The sequence below is a fragment of the Balaenoptera physalus genome (genome assembly GCF_965194825.1).
Source record: "Balaenoptera physalus genome assembly, chromosome: 7".
Taxonomy (NCBI): Eukaryota; Metazoa; Chordata; class Mammalia; order Artiodactyla; family Balaenopteridae; genus Balaenoptera; species Balaenoptera physalus.
Window position 1 is genome coordinate 22708865 of NC_138886.1, and position 17638 is coordinate 22726502.

Consider the following 17638-nt stretch of genomic DNA (forward strand, 5'->3'; position numbering starts at 1 on the left):
CTCTTGAGCTCTAGACTGCAGAGAAAATTATCAGTTGCATTCTTTATAATAATTTTTATTTTGAAACAATCTCAAACTCACAGAAGAGTTTGCTGAATTTATGGAACATTTTCCCTGAGCCATTTGTAGGTTGCCAGCATGATGCCCCATCATCCTTGAATACTGTGTAATTCCTGCAGACAAGGACATTCTCTTTCATAACTTCAATACAACCATCAAAATCAGGAAATTAACACTGAGACATAAACTACCACTTAATTCACAGACTGCATTCAAGTTTAACTAGTTTTTCCAATAATGTTCCTTGTAGCAAAGGAATCCAGTCAAGGGTCACTGGTTGTGTTTAGTTGTCATACCTCTTGAATCATCTTCAATCTTGAACAGTCCCTCAGTCTTTTCTTGACCTACATGACCTTGCCATTGAAAGATCACAGGCTATGCATTTTATAGAATGTCCCTCACTCTGGGTTCATCTGATATTTCTTCATAATTAGATTCGTATTATTTATCTTTGACAAAATAACATAGAAATGCTGCTGTGGTGCTTCTCACTGCATCCTGTCAAGGAGCACATGATGTTGATTTGTTCCATTACTGGTGATGTTAACTTTGATTACTTATGAAGTCTGCCAGATTTCTCCACTGTAAAAAAAACTATTTTTTCCCTTTTTGTAGGAAATATTCTGTTCCTCATCAGATTTTAACATCTAGTTTTAGCATCCATTGATATTTCTTGGATGAATGAATCATTACTCTGATGATTGCCAAATGATGAATTTCTAATTCGTTTCTCTTTAAAATTTATTAGTTAGCTGTCTACTGTGAAAAAAAGCTTTGTCCTCTCCTGTTTGTTTATTCATTTATTTATACCAGTATGGGCTCATGGATTCTGATTTTATTCAATTGGTTATAATGTTGCTATTATTTTAAAATTAGACTTTTGAGATAATTTTAGATTCATATGCAGTTGTAAGAAATAATATGGCGAGATTCTTATACCCATAACCCAGTTCCCCCAATGGTGATATCTTACAAAACCAGAGTATGACATCACAGTTGGGATATTGACATGGATACAGGCAAGGTACAGATTGTTCCACCACCGGGATCCCTCCTGTTACACTTTCATAGCCACACTCATCTCCCTTACCCCCATCCTGACCCCTAGCAACCACTAATCTGTTCTCATTTTGTCAGTCACATTTTAACTATTTTTTTCATACTCCTAAAAACTTCTATACAACAACGGTTTCAGGGTGGGGGGCTGATACTTCCCAGAGTATTGAGGTGGTGGTTGTGTGTCTGTGTATGCAATTTCCAGAGAGAGGGAGAGAGTTTTGTGATTATAAAAGCTACACAAACTTAATATTTCAAGGAATACAGAAATGAGTTAAGTAAAAAGTAAGACTCTCTCCTGTAGGATGGAAGCTAGACCACAGATATTTGTTGAGCACATTACCTGTCAAACAGACTTTCAAAAAGTGATTTTACGTCTTGTTTTGTGAAACTCTCCATGTCTTCCCATTGGCATCAGGGGAGCCAGGCTTTAGTTTTGTTACTTGCTTTGCATCTCTTAACTTGCATCTTTCTTTATGGAAAGGAATCTTATTTTACTTCGTATTCTCCACCTCACATCACACAGTGCTAAATAGTATTTAATACTTGCTTGTTTAAATGAAAGAAAATGTGTGAGCCACAAGGAAAGGTATTCTTGACCAAGAAATGCTCCTTAGTTCCACAAGCCTGATAAAGGTTTCCCTTCATGTTTAAGAATATTGCAGTTAAAATTAAGTAAGAACAATGAAAAACCAAGGGCAACGCCTTAGAATAATACAACGTTTGTGCTTTCTGAGTGTCTTGTTTAACTTATTTTGATTTTTAATATTACCATATATTATATCTGTAATGTTATCTACAGCTTACAGAAGACATTCATATAATTTGTATTTTGATCTTTGCGATGACCTTGTTACACATGAGGAAACTGTGTCTCAGAGGGAAAATTGGGAGCCTAATATTTGTTGTCTAGAGAACTTTTTGAACCTAATTACCTACTCTTTATATTGTCATTCATAATTCCTCATATGTACTTATCTATCTTGGTCTTCCAAATTATGAGTTCCTTGATCAGTATGATGCATTACATTTAAAAAATCCTGTGAAGAACCCAGTACAGTAAAAGTAATAGGTAACATGAGGTCATGAGCAGGCGCATGGATTGTTCTGTGTCAGGTTTACATTGTTGCAAGTATGCCTATATCGCAAGCTAGGTTATAAATTCTTTGAGAATGAGATAATCTTATATTTTCCACCTCCTTTTAATGATTCATATCACTAGAACAAAACTAAAAATAGGGTGCCATTTACTAAATGGTTCTTGACTGAGGACTGTAAGACCATAATCAGGTGTTGTCATTGTTATTACTATCACTTGTTCTTTAATTTATTCATCCAGAAGGACTTTTTTGAGGCCCTCTGTATACCCTTAGGATACTGCTGTGAAGGAGATACTCAAGATCTTTAATGGAGCTTGAAATTTAGTAAGAGTGAGGGAGATAATGGAGAGAAATAAGTAAGTTAAAAGTAAATTACAAGTTGTATTAAGAGCTATGAAGGAAATTATAACGACACAGATATTGAAGATAAAAGGGATAGAGAAGGCGGGGAGAGGAACTACCTTCGAAAAGAGAGTCTAGGAAGGCTCCCTATTAGGACAGGAATTGTCCTCTCAAAGCCCTCACCTTGAGCCTGAATTGCACAAAGGTGTGGCTCTGTCAAGCTCTTGAACTTGAACCCACTTTGGTAACCAGGACACATCAAAACAACCCATTCGAGAAATGGACGTGAATCCAGCATAGGTAGATAGGAATTCCAGGCAAGACGTGTAAATGCTTGGTGAGAGAGACGTGTATGCTTTTTGGAAAGAAGGGCAGTAGAGACTGTGAGAATGAGGCTTGTAAGGCAGTAAGTATGGTGTCTTTAGTGATTTTTGAAAGTCATTTTATGGTAAGAAATATGGAGAATGAGTTAAAGGACTTACATAAGGGAGTGACACAGTCTGATTTATGCTTCCGAATAAATTGAAGAGGAGGAACCCTGGAGGCAAAAGACAAGGTCAGAGGTTGTCACATTAATGAAAGATGAAGATGGTCATGGAGGTGTAGAGAAGGAGGTGGAAGGATTTGAGAGGTGTGCGGGACCTAGTGATTGTGTAATGAGGTCATACCTCAGGTTATGACCTTGGCCTCCGGACAGATGGGGATGTGATATGGTGAGATTAAGGAACATGGGATGAGGAGCAAGTTTACAGAAAGAAGATATTGAGTACAGTTTGAAATATCTGAGCCACCCGAGGAGAACTTTGAAGTAGGGACATGCCTTTGTGATACATGAAGCTCAGGATGCATCTCTGGACTGAAGATCTAGATTTTGGAGTCTGCAGTCTTCTGCTGTCATCCTGCCACATTCCTCCTCAAGATAGGAAACACAGAGCCTTTGATCTGTTTGAATAGGAAGAAAGAAAAGGAAATGGGGAGGAATAAAAGAGCAGAACATAATATCTGAAAATATTATCTAGAAATATGTGGAGATGTTTCTTTTTCACAAAATAAGGTTAACTATATATAGCATATTTGGTGGGTGTTCTTTTTACTTGATAGTACATTACAGAGATAGATACAAGGTTGATAAATATGTATCTGCCTCACTGTGTAGTTGGGGTAGAGATGTTTAGAGCCTATTAATATCTTATTTTCTTCTCCTTCCTGGGCTCTGGGAAAACTAAAGTTCCGTTAGGCAGGTCCAGTGTGACTAATTATGGCCAGTAGACTGTGAGTGGATGTGACAAGTGTCATTTCTAGGCTGAGGAAGTAAAAAACCCCTGTGCTACTCTCCAGATCTTTTTTCCCCCTGAAAGCCAAGCACAGAGATGTGAACATGAAGGGAGTGAAGTCCCCATCAGCTTGGGACCTTGAGTGACTCTGTAGAGCAAAATCCCTGCCAACTCATAATGAATGTATAGCATGATCAAGAAATAAACATTTTCAGTGTTTATGGTGAGATTTTGTGGTTCATTTATTACTGCAACATAACCTAGCTTTAATACTAATAAATAGTATTAAATTTACCAATACTGGATGCTACCAATCTTTGAAGTTTCTTTAGTTAAAAGAAGTTTGGATGAAAAATCCCCAAATACTTGGATATAAAGAATTCCTATATAACGTGAGTAAAAGAAGAAATCTCAAGAGAAATTTTAAAATATTTTGAACTAAATAAAAATGAATATACAACTTATCAAAATTTGTGGGATGCAGTGAAAGCAGTGCTTAGAGGGAAATTTATAGCAGTGAATGTGTATATTAGGAAAGATGAAAGATCTGAAATCAATCATCTAAACTTCTACCTCAGGAAACCAGAAAAAGAAGGGCAAATTTAAACCAAAGTAAGTAGAAGAAAAGAAATAATAAAATTGGGACAATGAAAAAAAATCCGAAGAAAAAATCAATGAAACCAAAAGCTGATTCTTTGAAAAGATCAACAAATTGGTAAGTCTATAATCAGACTAAGAAAAAAAAAGGAAACAAGTTACAAATATCAAAATGAAAAAGGGGATATCACTATAGATCTCATTGACTTAAAAAGGATAATAGAGAAATACAATGAACAACTCTATGCTCATAAATTTGATAATCTATATGAAACGGGTCAATTCCTGGAAAGACAGTATGCCAAAACTCACAAAAGAAGAAATAGACAATCTGAGTAGGTCTGTATCTATTAAAGACATTGATCAGGCCCAGATTGGTTCACTGGTGAATTCTCCTTAAGGAGTAAGTTATACCATCTTTCTACAATCTCTTTCAGAAGATAGAAGCAAAGGGAGTACTACTTAACTCATTCTGTGAGGCCAGCATTGCCCTAATAAAACCAAGTAAGACATTACAAGAAAACTAGAGACCAATATCTTTCATGAACATAGATGCAAAAATTCTTAATAAAATATTGAATAAATATAGTAAATGGAATCTAACAATGTATAAAAAGAATTATACACCACAACCAAGTAGAATTTATACCAGGTATGTAAGGCTTGTTAAACATTAAAAAAAAAAAAAAAACTGTAATGCATCACACCAACAGGCAAAAAAAAGAAAAATCACAATCATGTGAATGGATGCAGAAAAAGAACAAAATCCAGCACCCAGTCATGATAAATAACTCTCAGTAAACTAGAAATGGAACTTCCTCAACTTGGTAAAGAATATCTACAAAAAAGTTAAAACTAACATTATACTTAATGGTGAGAAACTCAATGCTTTCCCACTAAGATCAGGTACAAGGCAAGGATATCCTCTCTCACCAATCCTTTTCAGTATCATACTGGAAGTTCTAGCTAATGTACTAAGACAAGAAAAATAAAGGATATACAGGTGAGGGAGGAAGAAATATAAGGTCTTTGTTTGCAGATGGTATGATTGTCTTCATAGAAAATCTGAACAAATCAACAAAAAACAAACTAATAAGCAACTATAGAAAGGGTATAAGATGTAAGATTAATGTGCAAAAGTCAATCACTTTCCTGTATATGAGCAAAGAACAAGTGGAGTTTGAAGTTAAAAACAACACCATTTACATTAGCACCAAAGAAAATGAAATACTTAGATATAAATCTAACAAAACAAAACATAGGCAAGATCTATACAAGAAAAACTACAAAATTTGATAAAAAGTCAAAAAGAAATAAATGGAAAGATATTCCATGTTTGTGTATAGTAACTCAATATTGTTGGGTGTCAGTTTTTCACAAGTTGAATGCAATCCCAACCAAAATTCCAGCAAGGTATTTTGTAGATAATTAACAAACAGATTCGAAAGTTTTCGTGGAGAGGAAAGAGACCCAGAATAACCAATGTGATAATGAAGAAGAACAAAGTTGGAAAACCGACACTATCCAACTTCAGGATTTACTGTGGAGCTATGGTCATCAAGACAGTCTGGTATTTGTGAAAGACTAGGCAAGTAGATCAATGGAACCGAATAGAGAGCCTAGAAATAGACCCACACAAATAGATAGAGTCCACTGATCTTTGACAAAGATTTCTTCCAATACAATGGAACAAAGGTAGTCTTTCTAACAAATGGTGCTGGAACAACTGGATATCCACATGCAAAAACATGAATCTAGGCACAGACCTTACACTCTTCACAAGAATTAACTCAAAATGGATCAAAGACATAAATGTATGTAAAAAGCAAAACTATAAATCTCCTGGAAGTTAACAAAGGAAAAAAATTTAGATGACCTTGAATTTGGCAGTGATTTTTAAGATACAACACCAAAGGCATGATCCATAAAAGAAATAATTGATAAGCTAGACTTCATTAAAATTAAAGGCATCTGCTCTGTGAAAGATACCGTCTAGAGAATGAGAAGACAAGGTGCAGATTGGGTGAAAATACTTGCAAAAGACACGTCTGATAAAGGACTGTTACCCAAAATAAACAAAGAACTTTTTAAAATTTATTTTTATTTATTTATTTATTTATTTTTGGCTGTGTTGGGCCTTCGTTTCTGTGCGAGGGCTTTCTCTAGTTGCGGCAAGCGGGGGCCGCTCTTCCTCGCGGTGCGCGGGCCTCTCACTATTGCGGCCTCTCTTGTTGCGGGGCACAGGCTCCAGACGCGCAGGCTCAGTAGTTGTGGCTCACGGGCCTAGTTGCTCTGCCGCATGTGGGATCTTCCCAGACCAGGGCTCGAACCCATGTTCCCTGCATTGGCAGGCAGACTCTCAACCACTGCGCCACCAGGGAAACCCAAACAAAGAACTCTTAACATTCAGTATAAACAATGCAATTAAAAAATATGGGCCAAAAACCTGAACTGCTGGCTCACCAAAGAAGATATATAGATGGCAAACATACGAAAAGATGCTCAACATCATATGTTATTAAGGAATTACAAAGTAAAAGAACAAGATACCACTATAAACCTATTAGAATGGCAAAATTTAAAACACTGACAACACCAAATGCTGGCAAGGATATGGAGCAGTAGGAACCCTCATTCATTGCTGGTGGGGATGCAATATGGTACAGCCACTTTAGAAGACAGTTTGGTGGTTTCTTACAAAACTAAACATACTGTTACCTTCCAGCATCCAGCAATTGATATCCTTGGTATTTACCCAAAGGAGTTGAAAATTCATGTCCACACAAAAATGCTGCACATGGATTTTTATAGCAAGGACAACACTTTTTTGTTCTTTAGAAGCCATGTTGTTTGGATGGTTCTTGGAGGCACCAACTTAGAGCTTTCTGAAATCTGACGAAAATATTTTATGGTCACAAACTTAGCTTCATTTTTAGACCATGTTTTCCTGACAGTGCCCTCAATTTGTTCTTTGCCCAAAGCCATTTTTACTTAGCATTCTTTACCATTTTTAGAAATTGACAGTTTTCAAACCAAACAATTCCTGGATCCTTTATATTTAACAGTCCTTTCTTTAGCTCATCTCTCGTTGCATTTTACTATAAATGTCAAAAAAAAAAAAAAAAGCACAAACCAAACCTCCAATACTATACCTGGAAATCTCCTTAGTTAAACTACCCAGCCTACAGGTACATTTTTTATTTTTCCACGTTACTGTAGGTATTAGTGTTACTAAACTTTCTGCCACTGTTTAAAAAGGATCCCTTTTTTTCCAGTTTCCAATACCATTTTTCTCACTTTTTCTTAAGTCTTCACCAGCAGCAGCCTTGAAGACCATATTTATGATGCTAGCTTTGGAAATCTCACATTGTTACTTCTTTGGTGTTTTTAGAGTATATTATCGAATCATTTCTTCTGCTGGGGTCCCCAAAGTTCAATCCTGTGCCTGTCCTCACAGGGCTTACAGTTAGAAAGGAGGACAGCCATGGGAAGAGTAATTAATATGAATGAGATGAATATTATAGGGGACTCAACCTTGTCTGAGAATGGGGGTGAGGTAGCAAACAAGGCTTCTCTGAAAAAGTAACTTTCAAGTTTACAGCTGAAAGGAGTGTGTAGAAGTTATCTAGGTGAAAGGGGGACATGGAAACGTTGATGGAAGGTCATGTATAGAAGTTTTAAAGCATGCTCTTAAGTACCTGAAAGATTGTATATAGGGAGCATGAAAAAAAAAGGGGGGCTAGAATTGGGATGATAATTAGGAGCTATATTATCTGATAGGCAGAACCCTATCATTCATGCTAGGGAGTTTTTCCTTTAATCTAAGGGCCATGAGCCACTCAATGGTTTCAAGGCAGGGAGGGAAACCATGAGCTATGCAGGTTCCAAAGCTTGCTAATTGGATAATAGTTTAGATGGGGGCATGAGTGGATGAAAGGAGACCAGTAGGACGCTACTAATGTATCTGAGGTGAAAAATGATGTTACCTTAGACTAGGGTGTTGGTGGTGGAGATGGAAAGAAGAGGGACAATTTGAGATATATGTAAGAGATAAAAACAACCAAGATTTAGTAATTTGATGCGATGTATGTTGTAAGGGAAAACGAAATAATAAAGAAAATTCTCTTGCCTCTGGATTAAGCCTGATAGTGGTGCCATTTACTAAGATAGGAAAACTTAGATAAGGAACAGATTTGGGGTGAGGGTAGCGAGAAGAATATGAGTTCGCTTATAGATGTGTTTGGTAGTTGCTACCTCTGTGATATCTTCAAGGAGATCTGTTTACCCCTGAATGCAAGGCTGAGTGTGTGTCAATAAGATTTCCTTTTTAAAACATATCAATTTTGTATTGTTATAGTCCCTTCTCACTATTAATGTATTGACATTTCCTCTGTTTCTTGATTAGCTTTGGTAGAGGCTGTCAAATATATTAGTATTTTCCAAGCAACAGCTGTTGAGTTTTGTTACTCCTCCTACTGTATTCTTATACGTGAATTCAGTAATTCTTGATCCTATTTTTGTTCATTCTTCTCATATCTTTGCCTTATTTTAGGACACATGAGTTGAATGCTCCATTCATGTAAAAATGTATACATTTTAAAGATGTGAATTTACCCTGAATCCTGAATTCAGATTTGGAAGAATCTATTAGATTCTGTTTAATTTAAAATTAATTTACTGTGTAAAATTTAAATGACCATTTCACAGAGAATAATAGAAAAAAGAATGATATATTCAGAATAATAATATCCAAATATATGGATAAATTGAGCATATTTTTAGTTTTGGAAGTGCTATGGGAAATAGAAGTATACTAATTTTTCACTGCATTCATTTATACAAGTATATTGAGCAGAAACCGCATGATAGACTACAAGTATCACCTATACTAATGAGGCATTGGCCCCACCCAGGCCATTAAATAGGAAGAGTTCCAGGACTCACCATTATGACGAAGGCAAACCTAAGTAAAGCCCAATGTCACTGTCTCTACTGGAGATATTTTCTCTCCTTGATGACCAGAGCACAGGTCCCTAGAAGAAGCAGAGTGGTGCAATGCAGTGGCTCTCAACTTTATCAGAGCCAGTGCCTACCTTTGTTAACAATTTTTTGTTTAAAAAATTATTGGGACTTCCCTGGTGGCACAGTGGTTAAGAATCCGCCTGCCAATGCAGGGGACACGGGTTCGAGCCCTGGTCCGGGAAGATCCCACATGACAGGGAGCAACTAAGCCTGTGCACCACAACTACTGAGCCTGCGCTCTAGAGCCTGTGAGCCACAACTACTGAGCCCGCGTGCCACAACTACTGAAGCCCGTACTCCTAGAGCCCATGCTCTGCAACTGCAACAAGAGAAGCCACCGCAATGAGAAGCCCGTGCACCGCAACGAAGAGTAGCCCCCGCTCGCCGCAACTAGAGAAAGCCCGCGCGCAGCAACAAAGACCCAATGCAGCCAAAAATAAATAAATAAATATATTTTTAAAAAAAATTATTATCCTGAAATGAGATTCTTAGGTAATGCAATCTACCTAATTCATAATTTTTTAAAAAGTCAATATTCTTAATTCTCTGATATAATGGAAAACATGTGAAAGGAAACTAATTTACAATCAAGTGATGCTTCATATGTAAATGCTCAGAAAGGCACTGAGAGGAAATAAGGAGGTAGTCAGATGTTTGCATTACTTATGTTGAGTAAGTTCAGATTTAAGAGAGATAAGACACTACTCAACCAAATATCGTAAATCCCAACGGCAATGCAATCAGTGAAGTCCATTTAATTTAATTTAATTGCATTAAATGCAGTATCACATTATTTAAAAAAGGTCAATGAAATGATTAAATTGCAGTGAGCCTTCTGAGATTTCCTGGGGTTTGCTACATGGGCCAAAACTATCCCCTCCCTTTTATAGTTTGGAGCCTCCTGGTGGCAGTTGCTCTGCTCCAGCTTAATACTAATGGGAAGAATTCCAGATCCTATACTTTCAATTCTCCTTTTTACTGAATTGTAACATCTTATTGGTCCCCTCGTTAATTAATGAGCTTAGTAAAATCGTTGCCATGTATTATTTTATTTTTGTATGAGAGTCATGATTTTATCTCCTAAAAAATAACCACTTAGCACTATCATCCCCTCAAAAAACCATGTTGTATTGCACAAATTGCTGAGAGACCTGGTGGGTGGGAAGAGGCTGAGGGTCTGGGTTGGAGGAGGTACGTCAGAACCACAGACAGCAGCAGGGCACGCTGCAAACACACAAAAGAGCAAGGCAGGACTTGTTACTTAACATCTGGGCAGAAGCCACTGTCAGACACCAGGTAGGATAAGCCTGGAATCAATGCAAGTTTCAGAGATAGACCCACTTCCTTTTTCCGACGCCATGATATCCATGAGCTTCCCCACCCACCCCCCATACGTAGATGCCTCAGGCAAGAAGTTTCCAAGATAAAATAAAGAAAATGGAGTGCGGAGAAAAGTTTTCCAGAGGAAACTGAGTTAAGCTTCAATAAACTAAATTTTCAAGTAATTTTCAAAGTTACTCTGCATGAGTGAGATTGATTTATTTTTCCTACCACTGAATGGAAATAGGACATCAGAAGATCAAATTCAGTTATAAAGAAATAAAGTTACATTTTTGCACCTCCAAGATGTAACTATAAATTTTAATCTCATCAGTCAAAAATTGGATCATGGCATACCTATTGCCTCATAATCTGTTTTTCTCCCTTATTTTGGACAACATTCATGCATATGCATACACATGTATCTCAACTTCTAAATTGCTGCATAATATTCCATTGTGTGCATGAACTGTAATTAAAATAATGCTTGGTGAACATTTAAGTTTTTATAATTTTTCTTTCATAAAAAATGCTGGAATCTTTTGTATCTTTGCACGCTTGTCTAATTACTTCCCTAAGATAAATTTCTAGAAGTGAAATTGCTGATACAACAATTGAATATGTGCATTCAATTTTTGATTCTGCTTACTGGATGTCCTTGAAGATTTCCAGTCATTAGAGAGCCCATTCCCCATGCCTTCACTAATAGTGGTCCTAAGCAGTCTCTTGATTCTTAACCAAATTGGCATGTGTTTAACAGTTTCTCACTTTAATTTTAATTTCTTTGTTTACTGGTGAGATTGACCTTTCTTTCATAAGTTTCTTATTTTTCTTTGCATACCCTTTTTCTATTTTTTAATGAGTTATTGGTCATTTTAATTTGGAAGTTGTTACACTAACCCATTGTCTTTCTTATATATGGTGAATGTTTTTCTTACCTTTGAATGTAATGTCTTTGGTTACATTCATTTTTCCCTTAACAAATTCCATATTATTTTCATTTATGGTTTCTGCATTTTGTGACAAGATTAGAAATGCTTTGTCCTCCCCCCATTTTATAAATATATCTGATCATTTTTCGTTTCATTTATTTTGTGCTTCTATTATTTTTAGTGGTTAAATATTAACAATCTTAACTGCAATTTTTAAGTATATGGTAAGAAGTGAAGATATACCTTTATTTTTCCCAAGAAGAAAGTCAATTTTTCTAACATCAGTTGTGGAGTTGTACATATTTGTGGAGATATATATATATATATATATATATATATATATATATATATATATATATGCTTTATAAATATATGTGCATATGGAGAAAGAGAAAGGATGAGAAAGAAAAAGTAGCTTGTTGATCTCAACTCTTAGTTAATTTATATATAATAATTTAATATTTTAATTATTACAGTGTTAAATGTTTTAATATAAGACATGGAAACTTACTTATCCTGTTCCTTTGTGTCAATATTTTTGTAAATATTCTTACACATTTGTTCTATTTACAATTTAGAATTAATGTGTCAAATCCCAAAGTAACTTGAAAAGCATGTGAGTTCTTTGCTAGGTACACAGATCTATATTTTCTTTCTAATAAAAGTTGTGACTGGTATATTTAATTTAATATATCATAAACTATTCTCTTTTACATTAGGTATCACATTAAGATGGTTTGCCATAGTGTCCCATTATGATTGTGAATTTGGCCAAATTTAATGCATATGGCTTAGATGGACATTGTTGGGCTTTTTTTTTTTTTTATCAACTTGATAACAGTATTTTTTGTTTGTTTGTTTGGATTTAGACTTCTCCAAATGTTAGTGTTTCCAAGCCTTCTGTTTTTTTCTTTATTCATTTTCCAGCTCTATGTTATTTTGTTTTGGGCATACGGTTTATAAACAGCAAAAAGCTTGGTTTTGCTTTACTATTCATTCCATGAGGTTTTGTATAATAGAGTTATTTAGTTGATTCTCTTTATTTTTCCTTACTATGCTTTTGTATATCCTTCTTTTTCTTTTTCTAATTTGCCATCTTTAAATTACTTTTTTAATCTCTTTGAAGTTATACATTTCAAAATATTTTTCACAACATTTTAACTTCTATCAATGAAAAGAATATGTGTATTACTCTTTTTCAAGTTCAGAAATTTATCAGTTTTACTTCCTACTCTTTTCTCCAAAATTCCTCATATACTAAAAAAACCTGCATATTTATTTCCAGATCCTCTTTTTCATAATGCAGTTTCTCTTTGAAGGATCTTTGCTAACATATGCCAACAAGTCCCTTGAAAATTGTACTTTGCTGGTTATATAGCTCATTAGTTTTTTTTTGTACTATGTCTTCCTCTTTCTATACCTTTTTACGCTGAATCATTTTTCTTTTTGCTCCCATGAATGATTTTTTTCTTCCAGGAGGCGTACTTTGCGACTGCTTGTATGTGTTAAAACGTTTCATTTTCCCTCTCACGTGAACATTTTTTGGCCAAGTTTACAGTTCTTGGGTAATAATCTTTTTTCTTAAGAAAATTTTAAACATTGCTCAGCTGTCTCTAGCATTGATTGTTACAGGAGTGATAAATGATGCCAATCTGGAACATTATTATAGTGTAGGATTTAATGTTTATTTTGGAATTCAGAAATCAGGAATCTCTATCTTAGTATCTATCTTTTTTCTAAATGTCTCTTGTAGGCGTGAGAAGAAATAATGTTCTCTAATGGTTAAATGCAAAATTTAATGTTTTCTTTAGATCAAGCATATTCATTATGTTTTAATGTCTTTGATATTTTGCTGTTTTCTGCTTTTCCTGTCAATAATCAAGAGAGCTGTATGGAGGTCTACTTTGATAGTGCATTTGTCACTTTTTCCTTGGGGGTTCTGTCCATTTCTTCTTTATGTATTTTGAGGCTATTTTATTAGGAGTGTTTATGTTTAAAAAGATCTTCCTAGTGAATTAAATCTATCATTATGTAGTGGTTTTTGTTATCTCTAATAATGCTTTTTAACTTAAGTGTTTTTAAATTTGATATTGAATGCTTCTTTACCATTTCTCCTCAGGATTCAGTGAGATTTTCTGATGTAAACCTCAATCAACTCAGAGAAAATTTCTTCTATTATTTCTTTCCTGTGCTCTCTAGTCTCCTGAAAGACCTAATCATATCGATGTTGGACCATCTTCCTCTATTATTCATATTAGTGAGCATTCCTCTTATCATTTACATAATGTCTGTTTTTGTTCTAAATTCTGTAATAATTCCCACTAGAATGGAAGCTCCATAGGAGCAGGGGTTTGTTTGCTTCTTGTATACCCAGTGTCTGGATGTGAGCCGGAACAGAGAGCAGAGGAGGTGCTTAAATAACATTTATTGAATAGATGAGTGAATTCTTGGTGTGCTTGTTCTAATTTGTTTTCAGCAGTCTAGTGTCCATTCTGCTATTTCTGGCCTCTATTATTTATTTTTTAATTTGATAAATCATCTTTTTTCCCCTACAGGAACTCATTCTTGTTCTCTGATTACTCCTTTTTCCATAGCACCCTATGTTCTATGCATCCCTACAGTCTATTAAATTGCTCTGAAAATACACATTGTGATTTTTTTTAAAGTTTTTCCTGGTTTTGCTAACTCTGTGTCTCCAAGAGGATGAGCTTAGGCACTAAGCTAATGATCCTCTTTATTGCAGGGCACTTTGATGAATATATTTTTTATCAGTGAAGGGTAAGCTTGATCTGAGCACTTTCAGCGACTGTACATGTCATTTTTTTGGCCTCCCCAGTATGGCTCAATCTGATTGGCTACTGATTGGTGGAGTCTGAGAACAAGCTTTTCTCTGGGTATGGTTAATGGATGGAGATTCTAGAATTCACGCAGTGTCAATTTCCAATCAGGAATTATTGAACTTCACTGCTACTCTGAAGACCCTCTGAGTCATACTATTAAGAAGAATAGAGTTGAGGAGGAAAAGAAGTCAACATTTAAAGCTTTGAAGGCACAGGATTTCTTAATGAAGATAACTTAATGCTGGGATAGAGTGTGCAGATGCAACTCCACTCTTTAAAGACAGAGTACCTGAAAGAGAGGTGCCAGTGGACCTCTCCAAGGTAGCCAAGGTCTGACTCTGAATTGCATTTCTAATTATTCACTGACAGGCTCTGCCCACACAGATATTCTTTCCCCCTTTTGGTCACAGACCCTGAGGTGCAGTGGACACACTCCTTGGTGTAGATTGAGGAGAAGAGAGACATCTAGTGGTAGCCTGCAACTAGGAGTACTGTTACCAGAGACAAAACTTTGGTGCCAAAAATCTGGGACAGAACTCCTGGAGTGACATTCCATTAAATATTGAGGTGACTGTGTTTGCCTGTCAGGAGTTTGCCCATCTGCCAGCATCAAGTTCAGTAAGGAGAGTGGAGGGGGCTGTGGTTGTCCACCTGGAAGATATCCAGAAGCATATGACCAGGGTGATTTCCAATGTCCCCAGTAGAAGACAGAGGGAAAGCTAGGTTGTAAATAAAAAGAACTTCTGGGATCCCCACTTAATAGAAGAATTTTCTTGTCTGTGTGTGTATATGTGAGTGTTGGGGGTGTAATTTTGAAAAGAGGGGCAGGGAGACATAGTCAAAAATTATTAGTCTATGTAAATCATTTTAGCATCCCACCTTACCCAGGAGAAAGCTCTTGTCTCACTTGGCTATCCCCCTTCTACTTCTCCCTGAGGAGCATTTTTCTCTGCCTCACTATCTCCTGGAAAGAGTGAAAGGGGCCAGAAAACCCTAACTGGAGATGGGAGATGAAGAGGGGAGAAGACCTCAGGGGAAAAGATATGAAGTTGATCTCCATAATAAGAGAAAAGACACGGGTTTTGAATTGGGTACAATTTATTTCTTTTTGTTTGTTTTGAGTTGTGCGTTTAAGATTGACATTTTAAAAAATTATTATGTTTGGCTGTTTTGAGCATGCTGCCTTGAAGGTGACATCATCCAGGAACCAAGTCCCCTTGTGTCCAAGATTCATAATAGTCACAGCTTCCATTCTTGCTGCCATATCCCCATTGCTGCTTATACCTAACTTGAGTTCAGAATTCTGGCTCTTTCCAGAAATGGTTCTCTAAGCCTCGGCACATGAACCTCTGACTCTGACTTCTCTGCCTCAGTCATAAGAAGAACCTGACTGTTGACTCCCCAGCTTATCAGTTTGGCCCATCTCCAAACTGTTCCTGGCAAAGCCAGTCCCAATCCTCTCTTTCCTATATTCTGCTCCAAGTGTTTTTTTTTCAAACAGTTCTGTCAGCCCTGCGAGGCAAGAGGCATATTCCTATCCGATTGTTTTGTAAAGCTTTATATTCCCTTTTATTAGTCCCCAAAGTGAATCTTTTCTAAAAAGCACTCTTGCTATTTTGTTATTCCTACAGGAATCTCATGCTAATTTCTTTGTTATTACAATCTGGTTGTTCCATAAATAGATTACTTCTAATCTGTTATTTGGAACAGATTCCTATTAGCACAAAGATTGCATTTATTGCATAACATCATGCCTATGTGCGATATCCTCTAAAAGAAATCTACATTGGTAGAGAAAGATATCTTTGTGTGCTTCCTTGCCCCACGCCACCCTACACTCTGCTTTACAGTACAGGCGATGCTGGGGATATTAGCACCAATATTGAGTATTCCTTTTCAATATCTTCGATTTAATACCAGTGGGGAGATAGTCACAGGTATTCAGAAAAAAATTCACTTCCCTCCCGGCAAACAAAACCTCAGTGGTAAAGCCAAACAGAGCAGGTGAATTCATTTGACTAAAAAGCTGATGGACCGTTTTAACATCAAGCCTGTGAAGGGTTACACGGGATTGGGACCAGCTGCTTTCACTCACCCTTGTTAAAAGCAGGAACAGGCTGCAGATAGCGCATGGAGCTACCAAACAGAGGAAGCCTTGGCTTTGGAGATGAAGTCTGAAAATTCATCCTCTGAAAACGAAATAAAAATGAAGCTTCTAGTTTCTGTGTATAAGCACTCAATAAAAAAGCAGAGCACTTTTGCTGATGAGATATTTCAAGACCTTCGGCTAAACATCCAGGTATGTCCCATGTTTAATCAAGAAAACCAGGCCTGAATCTAACTGGCGTATAATCGAAGTAATTGTAATGTGTTGGAAGGATGGTAGTCTGTGTGGAGTCTAGAAATCGAGAGCCAAAGAGTGAGTCATTTATCTCCAACCCAGTTTGGAGATGGGACCACACCGACTGGAATGAGAGGAGTGGAGTCTTGATGTGAGTATCTCTATGGGGAGACGCCAGGGAGTTTTTCATACCGCTTTGTTCTGGTTCAACGCTCACTGAGAAACCTTTCTTTTTAAATTTTCGGCGTTTACTTGTATATGCTGTTTTATGTGAGTTATGTTTTTACATTGACTGTTTTGAAAAATAGAAACACTTTGAGACTGACTCTTCATTTCACTTACCTAACAACTATTCTGGGCATGTATTTTCTTCCACTCTGTTTTCTAGGAATATGTATTATAGTAATGGTGTGCAAGCCTTTTTTTTTTTTTTTTTGCAAGCCATTTTGTTTTCTGGTTTTTCATTTAACATTCTATAAGAAGCATGCCCCATACAGCTAAATTATATTCATAATCACCATCTTAAATATCGCCACACAAGTATCATAGACTTGTTTGTATATACAACGCAAAAGAATTAAATACAAAATTTTTGCACCAGCACGTGAAAAGCTTGACATTAGAGGTTGTCCATGCCAGCATGACTCTCACCTGTGCCTGAGGCTGCACTGCTCCCTAAAGCAGTACAGCAATACCTTTTCATGAGTGTAAGAATTGGGTACCCAAGGTCTAGTCTCCAAACTCATTCTGGGGT